Source organism: Camelus ferus, chromosome 17, assembly GCF_009834535.1.
Source record: "Camelus ferus isolate YT-003-E chromosome 17, BCGSAC_Cfer_1.0, whole genome shotgun sequence".
Classification (NCBI taxonomy): Eukaryota; Metazoa; Chordata; class Mammalia; order Artiodactyla; family Camelidae; genus Camelus; species Camelus ferus.
The window spans coordinates 42,176,439-42,185,021 of record NC_045712.1 but is presented as its reverse complement, the minus strand read 5'-3'; the positions used below and the strand labels follow the sequence as shown (position 1 = coordinate 42,185,021).

Here is an 8,583-nt window from a genome sequence, read left to right as displayed (position 1 = left end):
GAACATTTTATCTTCCCAAACTAAAACTCTGTACTCATTAACCAATAAATTCCACTCTCTCTCTCCTCCCACTTGTTGGCAGCCTTAATCCTACTTACTGTCTCTATGAACTTAACTATTGTAGTTACCCGATACAAGTGGAATTATACAGTATTTGTCCTTTTGCATCTGGCCTATTTCATTTAGCATAATGCCTTCAGGGTTCACGTAGCTTGTGTCAGAACTGCATTCCTTTTTAAGGTTGAACAATATTCCAGTGTATATATACCTTACCTTTAGTCTATCTGTCAATAAACATTTCCACCTTTTGGCTATTGTGAATAGTGCTGCTGTGAACATTGATGTACAAATAAACACACGTTTGAGTCCCTGCTTTCACTTCTTTTGAATGTGTACCTAGAGGTGGAATTGCTGGATCATATGCTAGTTCTGTGCTTTAGTTTTTTGAGGACTGGACATACTGTTTTCCTTAGCGGCTGCACTGGTGTGAAAACAGTACATTCAACATTCCCACCAGCAACAAATAGTGTCTTCATGTTAAGCCACCCTTGCGGTTTTAAAATATCCTACTTGGTTTTGGCTCTTTTGCCAGTAGTGTAGGAAGTGCTGTTGTCTTGCTGTCTGTGGCGAGAGCCAGGGCCTCCAGCTCGCACTCTTCTTGGCGGCCCTGTTCATCTGGAGGTTGCCAGGATCTATAGCCCTGGCTGGAGCACAGATTCCTGTAGCCGGAACAAGGGCATTAATGAATAGGAGATAAACTGAAAAGGATAGGCAGAAACCTGTTTTTGAATAAACTGTTTCTCAACTTTGTCAATTTTTCAGTTTCTCTTGATACTTTTCCTGTGAAATATATGAAGTTTGTTTATTTTACTTCACACACTGCTTCAGTCTCTGCCAGTCTTGTTAATTTAAGTTCTTCTTTTGGTAAACTTTGCATCCTAGCTTGGCATAATATCCCTAAACCTTTATTTCTTGATGTACCCCTTCTGTACTGTCTGGGTGTACAGCATTTACATTCATGCTCGCTAGCTGTAATTCAGTCTGAGCTTTGCCTGTAGCCGAGCTTGGGAACTGAGGTCTCCTATGGCACGTCCAGTCCAGGGAAGGATTTTATTTGGTTCACACAGGCTGTCATATTTGAATTAGTTGGCAATGTTTAATAATTGGGGATTTCACATAAATCCAGATTTTAGCTTCTCTTTAAAAAAAAGAAAAATCAGATGACTCAGTCACACCCAGCATATGCTCCCACAGGCGCCGTTCGCCAGATGAGAGTAGCAGCTTTCTCCTTCGATGGAGCGCATGCTCTTCAGTTCCCCACAGGCTTCCCCAGGCCTTTCTACCCATTTATGTATGTTGTCTCACCCTTGTTGGTTTTTGGCTTGATAATCCTGGGTCTGTTGAAAATGTAAAACCAGCATTTATAGTATTATGCATGTATAAGTAGTATGTTTGGACCTGTAAAGAATTAGATATAATCCTGTATCATAAAGTCTGTGCTACTTGAGAGGTGTTACCACAAACAACAAAAAACTAAGAATTGGAAAGTGAGGGTGGCCGTCTGTTATAATGACTATTTAAAAAATGTGATAAGATGGTTTTACTTTCTAATTCACATCGTTTAACCTAATCGTACTACTTTTTTTTTAAAGGTAGATCAGTTTTTCTTGAAGACGTTCTTAGAGCCCTCTGACTTCTTCTCTTGTTTGGACTACTCATTTCCTCCCTTCTCCCTCCCTCCCTTCCCCCCCACCTCCTTTCTTCTAGTCAACAAATACTTATTCAGCTTCCACTCCATAGCTGGCCCTGTTCTAGGTGCTTCTGACACAGCAATAAACCAGGTTGTGTGTTACATGGAGCCTGTGTTATCGTGGAGGAGATACAGAAAGAAAGTGCCGTGTCCAAAAAGAAAACTTGGTAGAGAGTTAACAGTGAGTGTGGGCAAGGAGGAAAGGTTGGGCCACTCGGGGGAAGAGCGCTTGAGCGGAGACCTAAGCGAAGTGAAGGAGCAACCTCTTTGAAGAATTTTCTAGCAAGCGCAGACAAAGGTGAGATTTAGCTTGGCGTGTTCAAGAACAGCAGGAGTGCCAGGGTGACTGGGGCAGAGTGAGCACCGAGGAGGAGGCTGTGGGAGGGAGTCTGGATTGTAGTGAGTGAGCTGGATGCTTGTGCGGCGTGTGGATCAGGATGGGGCTTACTCTGGTTTACATTTTAAAGCCCGATGTTGCTGCTGTCTGTGCAGAATGAAAGAATAGGTGGTAATAGGGGACCAGTTAGGAGGCTGGTGGACTAGTCTAAGTGAGAAATAATGATTTGACAGGGTGGCGGCGGTGGTGATGGTCAGATTTAGGATGTGCCCTGCAGGTAGAACTGATGAGACTCTGTAATGGACTAGCTGTAGACTAGAGGGAAAGAGTCAAGACTCACACTCAGGTTTTCAGTCTGAGATCGTGAAGACCAGAGAGGAGCAGGTCAAGAGGCTAGAAGGCAGGCGTTGTGTTTTGACTGTGTAAACTCAGGATTATTTGATGCCCAAGTGGAGATGTTGAAGAGGCAGCTGGGATCTCAGAGGAGAGGTTGGAAGCTGAGATTTGTTGGGGAGTGGTCAGCACTCAGTGTTTAAAGCTGGGATGCGGTCTTGTGAGTGAGTGTAGGTAGGACAGAACAGATTAGAAGTCTGGACCCCCGGGCACTCAGACATCAGGGTGAGATGAGGAGGGTCCAGCGAAGGAGACAGAGGAGCAAGCTTTGAGGCAGGAGAAAATCAAAGGGCAGTGGTGTCCCAGAAGCCAAACGAAGGAAGCATTTCAGGGGAGGAGCAGTCAGTTGAGAACTGACTCAGGATGCAGTCTAGGATCATGCATTGCATTTAATTGTCAAGTCTCTTTAGTCTCCTTTAATCTGAAAGTCAGTTCCTCAGCCTTTTTGTCTTAGTGACATTGAGAATTTTGAAGGATACAGGCCAGGTTTTTTTGTAGTATGTCTTTTAGGTTGAGCTTGTCTGTTGTTTCCTCCTGATTAGATTCAGTTATGTTTCAGGCAGAACACCACGGAGGGAGGTGGTCTTGTGTGCGCCACGGTGCATCCCAGCAGGAGGTACATGTTGTCAGCTTGTCCTGTTACTGATGGCATTAACTTAGATCCCGTGTTAAAGTGGTGTCCTCCAGATTTTTTCACAGCTAAGTTACCATTTTCCCCTTTGAAATTAGTCAGATAATCTGTGGAAATCCTTTGAGACCATGTAACTGTTCTTTTCCTCTTCAGACTTTCTCCCCTTAGTTTTGGCATCCACTAATGATCCTGCCTAAATCAGTTATTACTACAGTAGTTGCCAAACGATTTTTTTAATTCTTACTCCTGCATTTATTGGTTGACATTCTACTGTAAGGAAGAGCTTTTCCTTCTTTCTTATTATCAGTGTGAACTCATGGATCCTGATTTTACTCAGTGAGTCTTTAATCAGTTTACTGTGTGTTCATTTTGATGCTCAAATCATCCCAGGTTTGGCCAGTGGGAGCCCCATCAAGCTGTCTCTCCTGTGTCCTTTTGACACATCTTCATCATTTTTTGTTTTGTTTTGTTTTGTTTTAGCCCTTCCTGCTTTCTGGCATAACAGGATGTTCCAGGCTCATCTTGTGCAAACTCTGGAATCAGCCATTTCTCCAGGTTCCTTTTAATGGGGGTTGGTATTTAGAAACCAAGATCTGGACAGGTTGATTCTTAAGTACTCGGTCTGCTGTTTAGCTTGTCATGTGTGTTCACCACATTTATTTTTAGCCTTTTATAATGGGTGGGGAGAGCCCCAAAGAACATAGTATATGAATTCTATTGCCTTTAGTGGCTCACTGTTGGAAAGGCCTTTTTTCTCCATCTTCAGTGTTCCTAGAGAAGGAGATTTACAGGCCCTGCTCATAAAGAAAGCAGGTAACTGTGTTTTGTATGTGTCTGTAAAGTTGAGTGTCGATAGGAATCTATATCCCTGGTGTATAGTTTCTCACCTTTCTTGGAATCATATCAAGGTGACATGTACTTTTGTATATTATACGTATTTATATTTTTCACTAAAAATTTCTCTTATACCTTTTGTTAGATTTGGCATTATTTTTCAGATCAGACTTGATTTTAGGTTGATTTTGAAATTTAAAAATCTTCAGTGTCTCTATTAGTGTGAAAGCAAAGTATGATCCTTTAGTAAGTTAAATTGGAAAAACTGTCTCAGAGCTTGCCAGTTTAAGAATTTAGTTGGACCAAAAATATTAGATGTATGCCTCCACATAAACACACATATAAACTTAGGCAGATTTGGTAAAGGAAAACAGACGCGGGAGGCAAAGCTAGTGAGGGGGAAGAGATAGGAAGCGGCAGGATAGGTGCTGAGAAGCAGTAAGTCCCTCAGACAGTTGGAGTCCCTAACAGACAGAGCACGTGCATTAGAGGGGGAGACAAAAATAAAAGGAAAGTTGGCACCAGGTGTTAGAAATCTTGAGTCCCTTGCTAAAATTTCTGGTTATTTTGTATCAATTCATAATGAAACCGTTGTGGATAGCACAATGTCCTTTGGTGGTGCTGAGGAAAGGGCGCAGCATTGCCCAGCCCTAGAGTGGGGTCTGTTCCTCTCAAGGAACAAGTATGTATTTGAATCATGAATTCTTGTTTCCAAGGGAATGTCTTGCAATTATGTGTGGCAGTTCAGAGAGGCATTAGTGTTTCATTTTCTTAAATCCAGCCATTTTAGTATTTACTTCTTGTATCCAACTATACTCTGAACCTTATTTTAGGAGAATGTAGCTAATAAAAATGAGGGTGTTTATGTACTTTTCTATCTAGGTAATGAAGCATTTGCGTGTATACTTTGGAGGAAGTGAAGCAAATGAACTGGTATTTATCGAGGGCCATATAAACCACGCAGTATTTAGACAGCTTTATTCACGTATCCCAGTCAGTCCTCACAAACAGCTCTTACCAAAAAGTAGTAGTTGTCTTTTTATAAGCGAGGAAATGGGGGTTTTGAGGGGTCTAATCCAAGTCACATCGCTACTAATTATCAAAGGGGAGGTGCATACACCGGTCTCTACTTGTGTGAGAATTGCCAATCACTTGTAGCATTTTTTCGAAGCTCTCAAAAGCCTACAGAGAAGGGATTGCTGTGCTCTTTGTATGCTGAAGCTTAAGGCCAGGAGATGGTGTGGATGGAGAGCAGTTACAAGTGATATTTGCTAGCATGCAAAAATAAGAACAGAAAATGGGCCAAGAGGAGGATTCCTTATAGCCAGGCAGAAATGTCCGTTGGAATATGTAGGGAAGAACCACAGCGTCATAGGACTTGAGTGCATGTGAGCCTTAGGGAAACTTAGTAGCAATGATTTTATCAGAAGTGAGTCATCTGACAGCTCTAATCAGAATCACCCCCTTTATTATAGCTTAGGTCATCCATGTGCTTTCTCTGATGTGCCAGTTTCCAGAAGAGATTGAATCCAGACAAGTGAAACATACCTGAAGATTCTGGCCTGAACATTATAATTGACCTGACAAAAAAGCGAGCTTCAGATTTTACAGCTTGGTAGTGGTGGTGATGTTAGAAGTGCTTAACAGTCTGTGTTTTCCTTCTACAGCATTATTTTCCAAACTCGCACCGACTCCTAGAGGGGGAGGAAGTAGAAAGTAGGCCTCCAGGGAGCTGAAGTGATCAGGGAGTAATTTTTTTTTTAAATCTCCTGTTTTATCTTTAGGCATTCTTTTGTTCATTTCCATGTCTATTTATTTTAATGGAAATAAATTATTTTATTGGTTAAATATTTCCTTACCCCCCTCCTGAGTAGCCCAGTAGTAGAGTTGACAGTCTGGGCAGATGTGCTTGTCCCACTGCCCGGAGCAGGGACCCAGTGTGACGAGCACCGTCTCCCAGGGCGTGGCTGCCCCACGAGCTGCTGCAGAGGCTTTACAGGTGACAGGAGGGGCTGGCTGCCTCGCTCCTTGTCCTCTGCCCTCAGCTGGGGATTCCCTGTTTTTCCCACTCTCATGGTTTCTTTCTTTCACTTGATTGGCATGACCTTATTTTGAGGGCTTTGTCTCTTGATGTATCCAACAGGTTTTTGGGTTTTTTTTTTTTAAATTTTCTTTCTTTTTTTTTTCTTTTTTTTAAATGGAGGTACTGGGGATTGAACCCAAGACCCCATGTATACTAGACATGCACTCTACCACTGAGCTATACCCTCCCTCCCCAGTTTTATTTTTGGAGTTTCTTTTTCTGTCTTAACCAGGGAAATGTAACCGAATATCTTACGTCTGTCTGAGTCTTGCAGGTGCCTATTTTTCCCTCCTGGTGCTGCTTACTGTTTCATTTAAGGCACGGTTGCTGCGCACATGATGTGACAAGTGGCCGGCTCAGCCTGGGTGTTTTGTCACCAGTCTCTTCTGGTGCTGAGTCAGCGTGAAGGCCCAGCTCTGTGTGTGCGGGGTTGAGGGGTGGGGTGGGGGAACAAATTGTTGTTTCTGTTTCTTGGTTGGAAGGAAGCAAGCTCAGGCCGGCACGTACAAAAACTAATTTCAGGTCGCAAGTGAGTGCCAGTTTTATGATTGTTATGTGTGTGTCGTATTTTCTAGTCCCTCCCAGTTGATTTCTAGTTTTTGTTACAATCTTGACAAGAGTTTTGTGCTTTTTGGTAATTTAACAGCAGCGAGGGTTTCCTTTGTATTTTTATACCTAAAATCTTATGTGAAAAGGATTATTGCTGATTTACTGACACTAAAGACTTGGTTCATGTTAAGCCCTCGAGTCCTTTGTTTGGGGCATCAGATGTATCCAACCTGCTTTCTCCTGAAGCCCTGTTGTACGCCTTCAACTGGTCTAATCTTGCTTGATCCCGTGTTTCCCCCCTGATCCTCTGAAGAACTGTCTTTTTGTACCAAAGCAGTTACATTCCTATCTTCTGAATGACATCCACTACAAAGTAGCTTTTTACATAGGTCTTGCAGATTCCAAAATCTTTTTGTTTTTTTTTAACATATCTTTGTATCTTCATAACTATTCTATGAAGAAGGCAGCTTGGGAGTTGTTATTACCTATTTTATGAATGAAAAAAGAAAATACCAGCAGACATGACTTGCAGCCTAGTGGCAAAGCCCCAGGACTTGACTAGGTCTCTGGGGTTTCAATCTGCTGAACCGTGCTGCTTCAGTACCCTCGTTTCTACAAACATTTTCTGAAAGTCTTCCAGTTTCCCCAAAAGAGGGAGAAATCTATTCTGTAGGTCGAGTTGTCTACAGAGAAGAAGATAGCTCTAAAATATTTCAGAATTTTTTTTTAAGTTTTAAATTCAAGGAAGAAACAATGAGTTTTCTGAATTTCCAAATAGGATTGGTTCCTATATTAGGCAGATTATAAAGATGTTTATTTTCTAAGAACAAAGCAGACTGAATCACAGAAGATAGTGAGTGGCTAAGTTTTCATTTTTCTCTTTATTTCTAGATTTCTAGGAATAGTATTTTACCCCTCTTTGTTGAAATACTACGAGAAGGTCCTGGGTGGAAGTGTCATACTTTGTGGTTCCTAGTAGGAATTTCTGTGTCTGTGAGGTTTCTCAAAAGTGGTATTAGAGCTACTCTCGCTATGTAATAGAGTTTTTGAAAATCTAATAGAAATGATACATTTCCATGAGGTAAAGCCATGAATCTTAAAATGTCAATCAAGCTTCCTTATTTTTGGCAGGAATTTAAGGAAGCTGATTAGAAGCCCTGGTTGGCAGCACACGGACATGGCCAGTTCATTATTTTTGAGAATTGTTACTTGTTTGTAGACTCCTTGTTGATGAGGAGAGGATAATCAAGTGACTGGTCTTGAAGGCTCCTTAGAGTTGGAGTCTGAGACCTGTGCTGCAGTGATGGTGGATGTCCACCAGGTGGCACCAAGGATCTGCTTAACTGTTGACTCCCCAGCTAGTGCCTGGATCACTTGAAGCCCATGTAAACTTCCCTCCTGGTAAAGTATGGCTCAGCCACAGATGTGCCCTCAGTTCTGGTCCCTGACTGCCCTTGCACCTACCCCCTTAGGGCTGCTGATGGCTCTGTCTTGGCATCTCACACATTCTGCCTGCGGCGAAAGCTGTGGGTGTTGACTCCTCCCCTAGATGGGAAGCTCCTTGAGAGGAGGCACCCACTGCTTTTACTTCAGAGCCTGTTCCTTTCTGTATTTCCAGCAGTGCTGGGCACAGGACCTCTGAGCTGCGTTGTTAGCATCTGTTTTGTGAGGAAGACCTCCAAAGAGCTCACCTTCAGTTTGGTTTTGGGTTTTTTTTTTTGTCTTGAAGAGCATGTTTATTCTCCCAGCTGCATAAATGACTTGGAGGTGGTGGGGATGTTATGTCTGTAGGTTGTGCAGTTTCATAAACCCTGCTCTAAGCCACACCCTGACCAACCACTTTCACTAACTTCTGAAGACAGTTAGTTATAGAAATCGTTCCTGTGGGTGGGTCTTCCGCGCAGCCCTGCGGTTGGTCTTGGAGGGGCACCTCCATGCATGTTAGACAGCAGAAGGCCTCGCTGTTGCTAGGCTGTGTGCCGTGTAGGTCGGAGCTTGGGAAGAGC

General features: G+C 42.7%; 1 protein-coding gene and 1 non-coding gene across 17 annotated transcripts in view; one reads left to right on the top strand and one right to left on the bottom strand.

The window, feature by feature from the left end:
- EXOG (exo/endonuclease G) overlaps positions 1-8,583 on the top strand; it is a 51,718-nt gene that overhangs the window by 19,125 nt on the left and 24,010 nt on the right. The gene's annotated exons all lie outside the window — the stretch shown is intronic.
- On the bottom strand, positions 6,144-6,215 carry TRNAT-AGU. The gene has a single exon. It is a non-coding gene; the product is annotated as a tRNA-Thr (tRNA).